Source organism: Colobus angolensis, unplaced genomic scaffold (assembly GCF_000951035.1).
Source record: "Colobus angolensis palliatus isolate OR3802 unplaced genomic scaffold, Cang.pa_1.0 Scaffold126, whole genome shotgun sequence".
NCBI lineage: Eukaryota > Metazoa > Chordata > Mammalia > Primates > Cercopithecidae > Colobus > Colobus angolensis.
Genome location: NW_012113808.1, coordinates 3,423,311 through 3,442,365, shown reverse-complemented (window position 1 = coordinate 3,442,365; position 19,055 = coordinate 3,423,311).

The following is a 19,055-nucleotide window of genomic DNA, read 5'->3' as shown; positions in this document are numbered from 1 at the left end:
TTTTAGGCACAGAATAACACAAGGAAAGGGCAGGCCAAACGAAGAAAAGGTATGAAAGATGATAAAGAGATGCCAAGTACATGTGTGGAGGATAATGACCATTTTATGATAGCCTCAGCCAACAAAAGATTTTAAGCAGAAGGTATAGGGTCAGCTTTGCATATTAGAAAGGGGATTCTGATGGTGGTGTGAAATGTGGAAGAGAAAAAGCAAGCATCTGAGCCAGGAGTGACTATATAGGAAACTACTTAAATAGACAAGGGGAGAAGAGATGAAGACCTGACCAAGACTAAGACCATGAGGATGAGAGGAAAAATCTTCTATCTCGTAAAGACACTGAATGCTGTTGATAGATTTTTAAAATCTTATGTTTACAGTGAACTCAATGTATGGATGGTTCTAGAGTCAGCAGAGCACTTTCATCTTCATGATCTGATGCCCATCATTCCCTAAACCCAGTGACGTAAGCAGAGAAATTATCTAATGATGCCATTTTAGCATCATTAGAAGTGGAAACGATGCAGTTTTATAAATTGGAACTTTTAGGAACTGAAACAAAAAACAAATGAAGACGAGGGGTGGAGGTCAGGGTGTGGGGAGGGTAGCCCAGAGCATGGAAGAGCCAGGATGGCCAGCCTCAGAGACACAGGCAAGGGTGCCTGAGGGTCAGGGGACAAGGAGCATCGGGAGAACAGAACGACAACCAGAAAAGGGGGTGGGGTGGCAATCTCCTTTCCGACACTTGAAAAAAGAGAAGAAAACCTTGCTTGACTCCACTTTTCTTACATGCTACCGTTCCATTCCTCAAAAACATTCTTTTTACTTGCTGTTCCCAAATCCTCTTTTCCCATTCACTCTTGAACCCATGCTAAAAAGGCTTTCTCCACCACCACCCCATAGCAAGTCTTGTCAAAATCATAAAAATGCCTCTGTTTCTAACTTAATCATCAATTATCAGTCTCCATGTCACCCATGCTATCTGCAGCCTTTAACACCGTTGATCATGTCCCCCTTTTTTATTACACTCTTCCCTTGGCTCCAGGACCCCTCACTCTCTGGGTTTTTCTCTTACCTCACCGGTTTCTCCTTTATGGGTTCCTCCCCTCCTACGACCTCTTCACGCTGGAGTGGCCCAGGGCTCAGACCTTGGTCATCTTTTCTATTTGTACTCCCTTCCTTGGTGATCTCAGTTACTTGGCTTTGAGTTTCCTCTATATGCTAAAGACTTACAAATTTAAACCTTTATACTTTCAACCCAGACCTCTCTCCCAAATTCTAGACTTGTATATCTAACTTCCCATTCAACACTTCTGTTTTTCTAAATAAATATTTCAAACTCAACATTAACAAAAACTAAACTTTTAATCCTCCTATCTCTCCAAAAACTTGTTTTACCTTCCGGTATCACTATCCTTCCAGTTGTTAGGTAAAATATCTTGGAGTCCTCTTTGGTTTTCTCACTCTTTACATCCAATCTAGGAACAATTTCTGCTGGTTCTAGCTTCAAAAGGCATCCAGAATCTAGTCACTCATCATAATCCCTCTGCTACCACCCTGTTCTAAGCCTTCACTATTTCTCATCTAGATTACTGCCTGTTATAGCTTAAATTGTGTTTCTCTCTCCCCCTTCCCTCTCTGCTTTCTCCAAATGTGTTAAAATCCTAACCCTCAGGACATCAGAATGTGATCTTATTTGGAAACAGTGTCATTGCAGATGGAATCAAGTTGAGATGAGGTCACATGGGTGGGACCTTTTTTCAATATGACTGGTATCCTCAAAGGAGGGGAAAGTTTTGATACAGAGAGACACACAGAGAGGGGAAATGATGTGGATACACCTAGGAAGAGGACAGCCATTAGAAGGCAGAGGCAGAAATTGGAGTTATGCTGCCACAAGCCAAGGATTACCTGGAGCTACCAGAGGCTAAAAGATGCAAGGAAGGGTCTCACCTAAACGCTGCAGAGAGAGCACGGCCTGACTAATACCTTAATTTCAGACATTTCACCTCCAGAACCCTGAGATAATAAATTTCTATTGTTTTAAGTCACCAAGTTTGTGTTATTTTATTACAGCAGCTCCAGGAAACTAATACACTGCAATAGCCTCCTAACTCCTCTCTGCTTCTACTCTTTCCCCCCGGCCCTTAAATTTATTTTCAGCGGAGCAACCCAAATAATCCTTTCGCTGTAAATAATGCCCTGTCACTTCAAAATAACTCAACATTCTCAAATGTCACTACTCAAAACTCTCCCATGGCTCTCCATCTCATTCAGAAGAACGGCAAAGTCCTCATAATATAAAGGTCTATGTGGCCCTGCATGTTCTGTCTCCTATGGCCTCTAATCACATTTTTCTCCTCTCCCTCATGTCCTCTGATCCAGCCTCTTTGATTTCTTTATGCCTGTCACATCTTTTCACATTTTAGCAGTCTGCATGGAAAAATATTTCTCCAGGTATTCACAGCCTTCAAGCTTTTGCCTAAATTTCTCCTTCTGGAAGTGCCTTATTCTGACCATCCTACTTAATGCTGTAAATTGCCCTGCTCTTCTCCAAATCCTAATGCTAACTTTCTCAACCTTGATCTTTCTCTCTTTCTTTTATTTATTTATTAATTTTTAATTATTTTTTGAGACAGAGTCTCGCTGTCATCCAGGCTGGAGTTCAGTGGTACAGTCTCGGCTCATTGAAACTTCAACCTCCAAGTCTCAAATGATCCTTCCATGTCAGTCTCCCAAGTAGCTGGGACTAGAGATGCGTGGCAGCGTGCTCTGCTAATTTTTTTTTTTTAATTTTTTGTAGTGAAAGGGTCTCACCATATTGCTCAGGCTGGTCTTAAACTCCTGGGCTCAAATGATCCACCCACCTCGGCCTCCCAAAATGCTGGGAATACAGGTGTGAACCACCATGCCCACCCCATCTCTTCTTTAATTCCATATCACTTATTATTTATTAGAATACCTTCTTATTTTCTTATCCATTACATATATATTTTTTGCCTATCTCTATCCACTAAAACATAAGTTTCAGGAGGCAGGGGTTTTTGTTTGCTTTTATTTGTTCATTGCTTTATCTTAAGCATCTAGGACAGTATATAGCACATAGTGGGAGCTACATAAATATTGGCTGAAATGTTTAAATAAATTTTTTGCCTTATTATTTTGCTTAGAGACAGTGCTACACTAAACATCGACAGAAACAGTGATGTGTATGTGTGCACCTGAGCATCCATGAGCACTGGTGTGGAGGAGAAGATGCAATTTGGAATTGAGTTTAATTCTCAATTCTGGCCATTTCTAGCTGGACAACCTAATATGAGTTACATCAAATACCTCAATTTCATAATTGTAGCATGCACAGAATAATTTCTACAACACACCGTTGTGAAGAACAAATTAGAGAATACATATAAAAGTGCTTTGGCAAACTGGAAAGCACTCTAATACTGTAATTAGTAACACTTTGTGTTTGTTGAGACTTGTTTTTTCTTTATGCTTCTACTCGTTGTCAACACTTTCTGATTAACCTGGAAATTTAGTTAGCCAGGAGAACATGATGTAAAAGAAACAGAATCTGGTTTGGCATTAGACCTATGTTTCAGCTTACAGACTTGAAGTTGTGGGCAGCAGCTGTTGAAGTCCCTTTCCATAGAGGAGAGCCATCAGGTGTCTGCTGATTGAAGCAAACTAGACAGTACAATATTGGCTTGTACTTTCCACTATTTTACCTCTGAAGTCTATAACATAATTATTTTTATCCTTTATATCGCTTTTAAATCACTGGGAATAAACCTAAGCAAACCATTTTGACTTGTGCTTTTAACTTATCTCCAAATTCAGAGGTTCAGTCTAAAGAAATCTCTGAACGAAGCGAAAGGTTCATTTAAAATCATGTTTTCTGAACAGTATCTTGCTCAATTACATTCTTGCCAGACGAAGAAGAAAGTTGTCCTGATAAGAAGGAGCAGTGTCAAATAGCTCTGGAGCAGTATACCAGAATAAAGATTGTCATACTAGTCTTTTTCCAACATGTTCTGGAAAGGTTAATAACTTTGTCTGCTTGATTTAGATACCTTTGATCTTCTTTGCAAATCCTGAGGTTACCATGCCTCTTTGGATTTGGAGTCTCAGCAGACTCTGCAAGTATGTAGCTCAAGGACATGGGTTGAGTGGAGGGAAGTGCAGGAGTATGGGAGATCAGCCAGCATTGACAGATCATCCAGATTTGGGGAGAGGGGTCTGAGCTGGATGATCTCCTGCTCCAAAATCTAGTTCCTTCTTCTATAACATAGGAAAATAACATTCATCTCATTAAATAAGAATTAAATGATATAGTATACATGACATATCCACTACAAGGCTTAGCATGTATTAGGAGCCCCCAGAGTCGTAGCAATTATTGCAATTGAAATGAACTTGAAGTCACATTTCTAATCAGCATTAAGCAAAAAAGACACATTAATTAAAAGAGTTAAAGTACTTAGGAATTTTTTTTAATGGGGTGAGTCTTGTATTGAGCCTGAAGATTACACAGGATTTTGGCAAGTAGAGAGAAGGAAAAATGGCCTGTTAGGCAGGACAATCATCATGATCAATGCTGTGAAGGTAGAAAGAAGCACAGGGTGTCATGCGCGTCCATGTGAAGAGACCACCAAACAGACTTTGCGTGAGCAATAAAGCTTTTTAATCACCTGGGAACAGGCGGGCTGAGTCTGAAAAGAGAGTCAGCGAAGGGAGATAAGGGTGGGGCCGTTTTATAGGATTTTGGTAGGTAAAGGAAAATTACAGTCAAAGGGGGGTTGTTCACTGGTGGGCAGGAGTGGGGGTCACAAGGTGCTCAGTGGGGGAGCTTTTTGAGCGAGGATGAGCCAGGAAAAGGACTTTCACAAGGTAATGTAATCACTTAAGGCAAGGACTGGCCGTTTTCAGTTCTTTTGTGGTGGAATGCCATCGGTTAAGGTGGGACAGGGCATTTTCACTTCTTTTGTGATTTTTCAGTTACTTCAGGCCATCTGGGTGTATACGTGCAAGTGATGGGATGCGATGGCTTGGCTTGGGCTCAAAGGCCTGACACAGGGTACATTGAAAAAAAAAGTGAAAAATCAAATGAGTTTGGGGATTAAGTAGTACAATCATTAGAAGACAATATCAGATAGCATGTTGGATATTTATTGTTATTGTCCATCTAGTACCTATCTCCCACCTCTTAGACAGGTAAAGAACCTCCCTTGTTATAAAAGAAAAAATCCATTTCATGCTATTCAGACACCTCCCTCAAATCAAACAAGGATTATCAAAAACATAACTGAGCAACCAACTATCATAAGACACTTGAAGAACTAAAACGACTGGCCGGGCGCAGTGGCTCAAGCCTGTAATCCCAGCACTTTGGGAGGCCGAGACGGGCGGATCACAAGGTCAGGAGATCGAGACCATCCTGGCTAACATGGTGAAACCCCGTCTCTACTAAAAATACAAAAACTAGCCGGGCGAGGTGGCGGGTGCCAGTAGTCCTAGCTACTTGGGAGGCTGAGGCAGGAGAATGGCGTAAACCCAGGAGGCGGAGCTTGCAGTGAGCTGAGATCTGGCCACTGCACTCCAGTCCGGTCGACAGAGTGAGACTCCGCCTCAAAAAAAAAAAAAAAAAAGAACTAAAACAACTAAAAAGAGGCAAAACAAAGTTCCCCAAACTGAAGAACTAAATACTTGAGGAGGTAGATTAAAGTAATGCAGTCACTTGAATATAAATATCTTTGGAAATACATAAAATAATGTTATATTCATAACAAATCAACTTTAGAGAGACTACAGATTAATAGTTAAAAAGTGGGCCCGGCATGGTGGCTCACGCCTGTAATCCCAGCACTTTGGGAGGTGGAGGCGGGCAGACCACGAGATCAGGGATCGAGACCATCCTGGCTAACACGGTGAAACACTGTCTCCACTAAAAATATAAAAAAATTAGCCAGGCATGGTGGCAGACACCTGTAGTCCCAGCTACTCAGGAGGCTGAGGCAGGAGAATGGCGTGAACCCAGGAGGTGGAGCTTTCAGTGAACCAGTCATGTCACTGCACTCCAGCCTGGGTGACAGAGTGAGATGCTGTTAAAAAAAAAAAAAAAAAAGGAAAGAAAAGAAAAATCTCAATAGACAAACAGTGAATTAGAGGACTAGAACATCAAGTAAGGATAATCTCTTAAAACACAACACAATAAAGAGATGGGAAAAAAAAGACAAAAATGCAAACATGAACCAAACCAAGCAAATTAGAATTCTTACTGAGACTTTTCTAGTGGACCATGTAAGGAAAGAAATTCTCTGGGGTTTGAATATTCAGGAGGGTGAAATAGCTGCCCACTGTTGTTTGGCCCACCAGGTAGAAGATGAAGTAAAGCAAGTAAAAGGAGGACTGAGCAATAAAGAGAGGCACCACTGTAACCATCCAACAGGTTCATTTTGCAAGCTACCTGGATAGAGTCATTTTATCCAGACAGCAGAAATGCAATAAAGAGTTTAATTCATGCAGAACCAGGTGAATGGGTGGCCAGAGTTTTATGACTCAAATCAGTCTCTATGAAAATTCAGAGGCTAGGTTTTTCACAAATAGTTTGGCAGGCCAGGGAATGGGTACTGCTGATTGGTTGGGGGTGCAATCATAGGGATGTGGAAAATGGTCCTCATGGATGCCTGAGTCCACTTCTGGGTGGGGCCACAGGACTAGCTGATGGGTCCAGGTAGAGGCATTGGTCATCATAAATGCAAAAACCTGAAAAGAACACCTCAAAAGGCCAATAGTGATATTATCTGCAGTAGTAATTGGGGAAGTTGTAAATCTTGTGACCTCCAGAATAAAGACTGGTAGTCATTTATACCTACACCTTAGCAGAATCCAGGCTCTTCTCATCCTCCTAACCTGGTGGTTTTTCTTTAGCTTTTCAAAGTTGGTTTAGTTTTATCATTTAAACTATAAACTAAATGTCTCCCAAAGTTAGCTTGGCCAAAGTCCAGGAATGATTAAGAGCAGTTTGGAGCTTAAAAGCATGAGAGGTGGGTGTTTGTTACATCAGATCTCTTTCACTGTCATAATTTTCTCACAGTTATCATTTTTGCAAAGGTAGTTTCAATGCTACAATTCCATTTCTCACAATAATGCAGTACCAGAGACTGAGTTTATCCTCCACATACAACAATACAAAATGAAGCATACTATACGAAATAATGATTCTTAAATGCTGAAACATAAGCAGGAAAGGTCCCTTATCTCTAAGAAAGAGGAAAACAACTGGAAGCATTTTCCAGGTGGCCATTCAGAAAGGAAAAACTCAAAGTCCAGCACTCCTACTGACTTAAGGAGACAGAGGTGGGAGTTTAAGGAGACCAAGTCAGCTAGATTTAATGAAGAAGAATATCAGAAATAAGGGAGATGCACAGAAAGAAAGTTTCAGAGATCTGTAGAAAAGTCTCCTTGGCACTTTGGTTGAGTACTAATCTCTGCATGAGTGAGAGGAAACTTCCCAAGGTTAGGGAAACAGCAATGGAAAAAACAGTCCACTAGATAATTTCCATACGTCACACAGGGCCAGGATTGGTTTATGTTCCCAAAAGCTAGAGTGAAATGACCTCATAAGACAGGTGACATCTGGTAGTCTTTAGAAGGTTGTGGCTTTATTAATAGTGTTAGATTTTCCCTAGAATGAAAACCAAAGTAAGGGACTGAGGGAAAGATCTCAATCAATTGAGGTTTATTGAGCCAGCTTTAGGGCATGTCTGGGAAAAATATGAGATGCATCTGTGGTTTTTTTTTCTGAAGAGATTTGTCAGGAGGTTTAATATTTACACATTTCCTTAAAGGGTGAGGAGAGGCAAGTAGGAGGACGGGCAGGTAGGCAATAAGGTGAATAGTTACATTGTTGTGGGACTTTAGCTAGTGCCCAGTAAATCTACATTTTACATAAGATAAGGTAAATGTTTTAAGATTTAAAAGAAAAAGGAGTAAAGGAAGAATCAATTACGTAGATATCTCCAGGTGGGTGGAGAAATTACTGATCTTGGCTTGTCTTTGTTCTACACCTGGGAAGATAAGCTTAAAATTGACATCATCAGTGTGTAATGGAACAGACTTTTGTTTTCAAAGCTAGGCTTAGTTTATAGACCTAAAGTTACAATGTCCTTGGCATGTCCTTTTTTATGCAGGGCCAGCAAAGAATTTACTTACGAATGATCTGTGGTGGCAGTCATTTGTAGATGCCTGAGGCCTTTTGTATTTCCATGGGGATCTGGCTGATGCATAATGCTAGTAACAGCTATTGATTTGGAAGAGGGTGTTGCATGACTCAAGCCTCCAGACTTAATCTTTCCTTTAGCGTAAGGAGTTTGAGGAGCCTGAGATTTTTGAATTTTTCTTTGCAGGACCAAAGGCAACTCTGGAAATGCTCTAACAAAGGTTAGAAGTAACTTTGAAAAAATTTTACTGACTCCAGGTAACGTAATCAAATGCCATTACACATTCCAACTCTATTTAAAAGAATACAACAAAATTCGGCACATAGTGACATAAAATTCACAATGTCCAGGCCAGCATCCAGGAAAAACTTGCCAGGCATATAAAGAAAAGGAAAATGTGACCCATAAGCAAAGAAAAAATAATCAATTAGAAGAAACTTATAAATGACAGAATGATGGAATTAACAATCAAAGACATTGAAACAGCTATTTTAAATATACTCTGCACGGGCCGGGCGCGGTGGATCAAGCCTGTAATCCCAGCACTTTGGGAGGCCGAGACGGGCGGATCACGAGGTCAGGAGATCGAGACCACCCTGGCTAACACGGTGAAACCCCGTCTCTAGTAAAAAATACAAAAAAAAAACTAGCCGGGCGAGGTGGCGGGCGCCTGTAGTCCCAGCTACTTGGGAGGCTGAGGCAGGAGAATGGCGTGAACCCGGGAGGCGGAGCTTGCAGTGAGCTGAGATCCGGCCACTGCACTCCAGCCTGGGCCACAGAGCAAGACTCTGTCTCAAAAAAATAAATAAATAAATAAATAAATATACTCTGCATGAAGGGGTGGCAAACTTTCTGCAAAAGTGACGTTATTGGATAAAGGACAGGTACTATTAGATTTGAAAGCTAGGTGACGTCTACCAGAACTGCCCAGTTTTGCCACTGTAATGCAAAAGCAGCCATTGACCAGGCACGAATGTCCGCACCAAAAACTGGAAAGAACCCAGTCATCAGTGTGTGAATGGATAAACAACTGTGGTAGATCCATGCAGTGGAATACTCCTCAACAATAAAACAAAGAAGCCACTTAAATACATAACAAAAGTCATGAATCTCAAAGCATTATACTAAGTGAGAAAAAGCCAGTCTCAAAATGTTACCTATTATGTAATTGACTTTATGCAGAATTTTAGAAAAGGCAAAACTCAAGTGACAGAAAGTATACCTGGGGCTGTCAGGGATTAGGGATGAGAGGAGAGGATTGACTACGAAGAGGCATGAGGGAACATTTTGGAATGATGGAAATGTTCTACATCGTGACCGGTGATAATTACAAAATTGTTGAAATTTTTTGAAATTCCTTAAACTGCATATTTAAAAGGTATATATTTATAAAGTAGATTTTAAAGGAATTAACTATAAAAATTGTAGAAATTAACCATTTTAGAATTGAAGTACAAAGTTGGGCTTTGTAGTTGAATTAAAAAAACACAATGGACACAGTTGAAGAGTGAATCAATAAGCTAGAAGATAATATAATGAAACTCTTCCCCAAAAACTGCATAACACTCAAAGACTAGAAAGTATGGTAGAATGAGGAAATGTTCAGTATAACCTAAAAATTCCACCTTATTTCAGAAGTTGATAACAGAGAAAAGAGAGAACAGGAAATGATACTGTAATTCTGATCATGTATCTTATTACTTTGATTAGCTTCTTCCTTTAAATAACAAAAGACTGCATAAGAAAACTTAAAAGACTCTAGGCTGACCCAGGCCTACAGAAAAACAAAAGGAAAAAAGAAAACTTAAAAGACAAGACATATACTATTGGGAACATTTGCAAAGTATGTGACAATGGATCTGCATTTAGAATAAAGAGCAAACTAAAATACGTGAGAAAAAGATATATAATTCTATTAAAAAAGAGAAAAGGAAATGAGCAATTTACTGAATAAGTAATATAAATGACAAATATATGGAAGGTGCTGACTTTCAAAAGTGATGAGAAAAAGGTTAAGATATAATTTTGCCATTGTATTTACAAATATTTAAAAAATAAAATCAAATGACATCAAAAGTCAAGAGTTGAGATTTTGAGAAAAATGGCATAGCTAGAAACTGCTTATGCAATATTGTTTTATTGAAGCTACAACTTAGTAGTATTTATCAAAGATTAAGATGAAAATCTTATGATCCATCAAGTTTACTTTTAGGAACTTGGTCTAAAGAATTTTTTTTATCTATAGACATACAAGTACAATGATGATTGCATATAATAGCAAAGAGCTGTAAACGACATAAATGTCTAACAGAGAACGATTCAACCGCATTCTACAGAATCCTATTCAGATAGAAAAAGTAACTGGGGTGGATCATCATGTAGTGACATGAAAGATCTTCAAGATGTATTATTAAATATAAAAATCACATATATGGATATTATGCAAACATACATATATGGTCATATTTTTCAATTGTATTTTCAAATGTATATGTAAATGTATATATTTGAACATTAATGTAGAGGCAGTCTGGAAGAATGTATGCCAGAACGTTCTACTAGTAATGAGAAATAGAGGGGAGATGAAGAAGAGTTTTCCCACTTTGTTTCATTTGCTAAGAAGTAATTCTTCTACCTATGAGGTTCTGGATGAGTATGAACATTGGCAAAGGAAATTATTAACAGGGATTATAGTTGGAACTCCTAATCAGAACTATGATAGTTATGATAGTTCTGATAAATGATATGGATCTAATCGACTTAAGCCCAAGGCCTAAAAATGAATTTGTGAGGCTCCTTTATCTTCTTAAGCCCAAACCCCAGATTTCCAGTTAGTCACAAGGGATAGGATGTCAAAGAGATAAGTGTCTGGGAATATTGATAGAATAAAAGAGGGAGATCTCTCAATGTCAGACTCTTCCTCCTTCTTCTATAGTCTGGACCCTATTACTTCAAAAGGCCACTTGGAAGGGGAAAACAGAGAGAGAAAGCCTGCAGGCAAAGAGCAGCTGGAACAACAAGAAGAAAGAAAGCCATGGTATCTATTCCCGGGGGTAAAATGCGACCCAGGAGCAACCTTAAAATAAGATTAGTATTTCTTCTTTTGGGGAGAAGAATGAGAGAAATATGAAAGAACTTTCCCTTAGAAAAAGAGAGCAGCTAAGAACTTGTCCTCTCCTTCAATTCTATGTTTGCTCATAGGTCTGGCTACCTTATTTGCAGAGCCCTGTGCAAATTGAAAAGGCAGGATTTCTTGCTCAAAAACTATTAAGAATTCCAAGATAGCAGCAGCAGAGCATTTAACCAAGCCCAGAGTCCTATTGAGTGCTGGGTCCTTTGAAACTACACAGGTTGCATACCTATGAAGAAAACCTGTATTTTCTTTTAAAACACTGCATTTTACAGACAAGACTGATCAACAGGGATATGGCTGGAGGAAAGAAATGGAGACCATCATGGAAGTCTCTGCTCACAACTCTGCACCCAACACCTACTTCTGCTGCCATGTATTTGTATTTGTCAGGGTTTCAGCAACAACAAACAAAATCCTCAAAAAGGGGTTGTTTAAAAACTATTTATTAAGAGACTTTATACAAAAGTTTGGCAGAGTTAAGAGAAAGTGAGAAGCCACTGCCATCCTTAGGCCTGAAAGAGCAAAGGGAAGTTTGGTTACTAGAACTCAGGGACGCTTGTAACTATGAGAGAAGACCAAGGAAATTAGCACCTCCTTAAGTAAAAGAAAAAGCCCCTGTCAAGCAGACACCCTGGAGAGGGGAGCCAGGAGAAAAACATCTCTCTCTTTCTCCCTCATGGGCCTATGCTTCCCACTGGTGGGATTGAAAGCCAGTGGGCAGAGGAGGGAGCTGATCAATGCTGCCCACAAAGATCTGCCTTCAGGGAGCAACCAGGTTAGAAAGGGGAGCTGGACAAATGGGAAGCACTGTTGATGGTGCTCCTAGAACTGACGAGACAAACAGAAAACAAGGAAACAGGTAGCCCTCGGAAGCTTCTGGAAAGAGCTAGAAAGGAGCATCAAAATAACTTCTGGGCCACACCAGTCACAAATAAACAACATATTCACTTTCCTACTTTAAATTACACTGAGGTAGATTGTCCACCTCAGCTCACCACAAGGTTATGTAGAGAGTACCAAATGGCACCAGAGACCAAATAATCAGCCAGTAATGTAAAGATGCCTCAGAATTAGACAGTACAAGCCCTTTCCCAGAAAAACAAGAAGTCAGAACCTAGAATACTAAACATGTGATGAGAGGGAATAGTGACCTAGGAACATTCACCTGAGAAAATGTGAATTCAGAGGATTTCTTGGTGAGCACGACCTCTTGAAGAGTATACAAGAAGAAAGGATGGCAAAGATTCTCAGTAGCTGATTTCAGAGAAGAACAGGCAATTAAGCAATTCCAGGGGCATGAGATCATTCTGCATCCCATAAACACGGTCAATGTTCCCCTATGTTGGTAACAGCCTGTGCTGAAAAATCTAAAGCAATTAGTTTTGTCCTCTCAGGCTTTTGAGCACCTGCTTCAATCAGATGAAAGGTTAAAACAAGAGCTAAATATGCCCTGTTGTCACCATGAGGGCAGCTTTGTGCTGGATGGAAGCATTCACTGGGGTCAATTCATTCAAGATTTGGGAGCCCAGGTAACAAAAGTGGTCAACTGGGACACTCAAAAACAGCAATTGCCCAAAGAACTGGGGACAGGAACATTTAAAATCAATATCACTCGAAAAATAAAACGCAGCTCATTGCGTTCCTATTATAATTTTACTTTGCCTCTGCTTTAGTCAGGAAATAGTCGGTAATGACAGCTGAAAAACATTTATTTACTCATTCTTTCCTTCATGGTATTTTGTTTTGTTGCACTTATTTTACTGCCTTTTCATCTCTGCTTATATGTGGGACATTTTTATAATAAAAATCAAGAGAAAATGCTTCACTGTAAAGTCACCCTCTAGTTGTGTGACCTCAGGGAAGCCAATTCATGGAAAAATAACCTTAATAACTGAAATAAATTTCAACATCATCTTCAAACTCTCACTGCACAGATGAGACATAGAGGGAGGGGATATCAAAGTCCTCAAGTAAGCAAGGGTAACAGTTTTTCTAAACCTAACTACCACACTTCAGTGATTGCTCAGTTCAGTTCAGTCCAATTCAACTCAATGTTGTAATTTAATTAACATCACAGGAGTGCCAGGCACATGGAGGGCATGCTGTTCATTGGTATCAGAAGTTTAATGATGAGTTTAACAGTCTCTATGATAACACAATAGAAAAGTATAGATTTTGGCATCAGAATCATTTCCAGTCCTAACTCAGCACCTTATAAGCTATGAGATGTTTGGAAAGTTACTGGGTCATTCTTACTTTCCACATTTGTAAAATGGGAATCATACCACCTAAACTCACAAAGTTGTAAGCATTTAATAAACGAATGGATGTAAAATCCCAGCACAATACTAAAATGGTTGTTTTTTCTAGTCTAAGAATAACTTAAAGGCCTCCAAGTTATTCTTTCCCCATATTCCCATAGCACTTTGCAAATCTCTATTATAACATTTCTAACACTGTTCTATAATTACATGTTTCTGTCTTCTAATACAAGGTACTACATGTTTCCATAGTACCTTGAGGGAAGGACCATGTATTATTTATTACTGGTAACCCAAAGTGATAAGATATGTGAAAGCACTTCATTAACTATAAAGCACCTGTGATGGTGAGTTTCATGTGTAAATTTGACACATGAAATACAAGCTATTTCATTAAACACTAATCTAGGCACTGCTGTGAAGCTATTTCATAGAAGTAAGTTGACTTTGAGTTAGGATGATTATCCTCCATAATCTGGGTGAGCTTCATCCAATCAGTTGAAAGGTCTTAAGTGGAAAACTGAAGTTTCCCAAAAGTAGAAGAAATTCTCCCTGTGACCTACAGTGTTGATCTACAGCCAGTGGGCCGCCCCACAGAATTAAAACTTTCCAGTTCCATGACCACATAAGCCAATTCCTTGAAATGAATCTCTTTTGACATTGATATAGATAATATAGATAGACATGGATGTAGACATAGATACAGATACAGATAGATACCCTACTGCTTCTATTTCCCTGGTCGAAACCCAACTGATACAGATTTACCCTAATATAGTATCACAAAAATACTTGTTGTTACCTATTGTCTTAGCCATTAGGGCTGCTATAACAAAATACCATAGACTGGATAGCTTATACAGAACAGAAATTTATTTCTTACAGTTCTGAAGGCTAAGTCCAAGATTAAAGTGCTGGCATATTTGGTGTTTTGGTGAGGGCCCACTTCCTTAGACAGCAATCTTCTCACTGTGCTCTCCCATGGTGGAAGAGGTGAGGTGTCTCTCTGGGGCATCTTTTATAAGTGGTCTAATCCCATTCATGAGCAGTTCACTTTCATGACATAATCACCCCTAAAAGCCCCACCTCCTCAAACCCTCAAACAATCACTTTGTGTGGGGCAGGGGTGGTTAGGATTTCAACATGTTTTTAGGAAGGCATGCATATGTGTATATGAACATACACATTCAGACCATAGCGGCTACAATCCTTCTAACTTTAAAATTCCATGGCCTTATCTTGAGTCATTACTCAAGATAATGACTCATTATCATTACTGCTCCATAACTCTTGTTAAGACATTCATTTCACGTTTTTACCCTTGATTCTGTCATGAACTTTTGCAGAATTGTTTCAACTTTCAAAGTCTTGTTTCTTTATATCTCAAATGAAATATAAATGAAATAATGTAATCGTGGAATAATGTAATCATTATTTATAGCAAGGTAAAAATGAATTAGTACAATAATAATGAAAAAATGATAAAATAATGCCTGGAGCATAATGAGTATTCAATAAATGTTCGCTGATTTTTTATTATTTTTTTCATTGTTATTGTATTAGTCCATTTGTACACTGCTGTGAAGAACTGCCTGAGTCTGGGTAATTTATAAAGGAAAAAGGTTTAATTGACTCGCAGTTTTGCAGGGCTGAGGAGGCCTCAGGAAACTTACAATCACAGCAAAAGGGGAAGCAAACACGTACTTCTTCACATGGCAGCAAGAAGGAGAAGTGCTGAGGAAAGGGGGGAAAGTCCCTTACGAAACCATCAGATCTTGTGAGAACGCATTCATTATCACAAGAACAGCATGAAGGTATCTGCTCCCATGATTAAATTACCTCCCACCGGGTCCCTCCCACCACACATGGGGATTGTGAGAACTATAACTCAAGATGAGATTTGGGTGGGGACACAGCCAAACCATATCAATTACTATTGTTGTTGTTAGTCTGAGACCCTGGAGGGAGTCCATAGTGTTACCTTCCTGACTCACATTTTAGGTTGCAGATCTCATCTCCTGAAAAGGACGCTAGGAAAGGAGGCTTAGGAAGTGAGTTTTGACATTATCTCCAATAGCTACCTCTGTGAACCTTGGGTAGTCACTTCATGTCACCCAGCTCAGTTACTCAATGGGTCAGTTACTAGCCCCATCTTTTTCATTATTCTGAAGTTCAAATACGTCAGTGTGAGAATACACCACAAATGCCCATACACATACGAAAACAGTAGATACTCAAGACATACTTGTTGAAGGAATGAATAGTCTATGGAATGACTGTTGATGGATAAAAAAAGCTTTTAAAAGTAAAATGATACATCAATTCATCATACAAAATAAGGCATTCATTCTGACCAAGTTACCCTCTAAAGCAAAGCATGAAGTCTGAAGTTAAGAGTTCATAGGCAGATGCAAAAGCAGATAGATAAACCACAGGATAATACAATGTCATGTTTATTTATATCACTGATGTTTTTGGTAAACACCCAAGGGGGAAATCAGAAATAACATGATTGAAAATAAGAGACTGAAGAGAAAATGATGCATTTTACCATTAGAAAAAAAAAAAAAAAAACACCAAAAAACATTCTCTGTGATAGGTTTTGCATACAGACAATAGCCTATACTTAGTGGTGGGAGAATGATACAAAAAATACAATAATATATAGAGAAAATGAAAATCCACTACAGTTGGCCAGGCATGGTGGCTCACGCCTGTAAATAGTTGCGCTTTGGGAGGCCAAAGCCTGTGGACCACCTGAGGTCAGGAGATCAAGACCAGCCTGACCAACATTGTGAAACACTGTCTCTACTAAAAATACAAAAATTAGCTGGGTGTGGTGGTGGGTGCCTGTAATTCCAGCTACTAGAGAGGTTGAGGCAGGAGAATCGCTTGAACTCGGGAGGCGGAGGTTGCAGTGAGCCAAGATCATACCACTGCACTCCAGCCTGTGCAACAAGAGCAAAATTCCATTTCAAAAAAAAAAAAAATTCTACTATAGTCATATTCAGTCTCTGCTATTTTAAATAAAATGTACATGTGCACACACACATACACATGCACATATGCACACTATGCCACCCAAACTAAAATGGCAATCAGTAGAGCTATAGATTAGGCAGCTCCAAGTTCTATAGTGAGTGTCACAGTCCAGATGCAGAGAAAGCAGGATTAGAAACAAGGTAAGCCCAGAGAGCAAGGCTGGTGAAAAAACTCTGGGGCAGGCAGTTCAGCCAGTGGATATCCTGAGTGAATGAGGCAAGTGCAAGCAGATAAAGGCAAACAGCATCTGGAAAGTACAGCAAGAGATGCATGTAACGTGGAGGGGGATATAGGGGGCGTTAGAGAAGGAGGTATGGGAGTGGGAAGATGAGGTAGGGGGTTGAGGGTGGGAGGGTGGAAGGGGAGGATGGGGAGAAGTCAGTATATGTTTAGATAGCTATCTCCTAGGATTCCTTGGACAGGACCCCAGCTTCTTTCCTGGGTTGAGAGCACAGATTTTTCTGTTTTGTTTTGAAACAAAACAGAAAATGCTCCCCGTTTTGAATGCTCCTTCACTGGAGGCTGGAATGCAGTGGCAGGATCTCGGCTCACTGCAACTTCAGCCTCCTGGGTTCAAGCAATTCTCATGCCTCAGCCTCCAGAGTAGCTGGGATTATGGACATGCATCACCACAACTGGCTAATTTCTGTGTTTTTAATAGAGACAGGGTTTCACCCTGTGGTGCAAGCTGGTCTCAAACCCCTGACCTCTGGTGATCTACCAGCCTCGGCCACCCAAAATGTTGAGATTACAGGTGTGAGCCACAGCACCCAGCCAAGAAAGCAGACTTTTCTTTAGCTCCCTGCTCCTATTCCTCTGTTTCTTCCAAATATTCATTCTCAGCCATTTACTACCCTCACTTTACTCTCTCTGAAAATCTCACCTCCTTCCATAGCTTCAACTAACTCCTATATGTCTATTGCTCACAGATCTCCAGTTTTAGTCCAGATCTACATCTGAGTAACAGATCCACCTATCTGCCTACTAAACATTTCCATTGATACACCCTACAGCTTTGTTAACCACATCATTCTCAGTGCTGAATAAGTCCTGCTTCTTCTCTTACTTCTTGCCTTTTCTGTCTCCATTTGGGCAATACCATCCACCCAGATACTGAAGTAAGAGTCATTTCTATTCATTTCATTTCCTTTACTACTCTGGTTCTTCCACATGGCCACTTCAGCCACTGGGACATTTCTATTGCATGTATTCACCTACAATTAGTTATTTGTATGTTTCTCTCCATCCCTCACAATGAGATTTTCAAAAATAAAGAGTTAATATAGCAAGAACTGAATGGATTAAGGTGGAGCAGTTAGGGTTGCAGGATACCATTTCTGCCATCATTTCTCTCATCTAGTTGACAACAGATAGTAAAGTTGTGAAACCTGCCTGTTTGAGCTCAGTCATCCACCAGAATCAGATACCTGTGTGCTACTAGACCAGCAGCAGCACCTGTTGAGTGTTGAGTGCCCCAGGCAGTTTGGCCTATGGGAGACCCCGGTATTTTGCTAATCCAGAGATACTTGAGTTAAAAAGGACACAGTTATACTGTTTATTTGTGCAATGGTATTTTCCTTTAAAATATATTTAACTAAGTAATCATTCTGAATGGCAGTTGATTTGTATTCCTATTGAGATGCAAATTTGCTATTTGAGCCAAGACATGTAATCTCACTTTATTTTGCCTCAATATCACCATCTAATAAAAAGAATAAGCTATGCACACATAATCTGCTCTTTCCTGTCATTTGGTTTACTCTCTTCTACAGGTGCAGGACCCAGATCAGCAACAACTTTGAAATAAACTACAGCTCCCCTGTGAGCTAAAGGCAGAAATGTGGAAATGTTGAGAAAATTCTTGTCTGCATCACAGTATGTATATCCTAGGAGGGCTTTCTTTTAAAGAAAAGGAACATATATTGCAAATAGGAGAGATTTGACTGGGTCTAAGATAAACCTCTCAACTTTGAGAACCAGGGTTTCTCAGAGATTGAGAGGGGCTCACCTGAGCCATCTTCAGTTTTTGAGACTCACAGTATGTTAAAAATTAAATATAACAAAATAGGGTTATAAACATTGTGATATACTTATATTCAATGTTTCAAATTTTTTAAATAAAACATGTAATATCTGTATGCAGAGCTGCATTTGATAATATGCTTGGAGGACATAAGCCCTGACCAAATAGCCCTTCTTTTTCTTCTTCCTCAGCTCACTCCAAGAGGCTCTGCCAAAGATCATTGCATCTTTTTAAAGAGCAAGAGTCTGATCTTTTTCTTCTTTATTTATTTCCCTATTAAAACCAATTCATGGCCGGGTGCGGTGGCTCAAGCCTGTAATCCCAGCACTTTGGGAGGCCGAGACGGGCGGATCACGAGGTCAGGAGATCGAGACCAT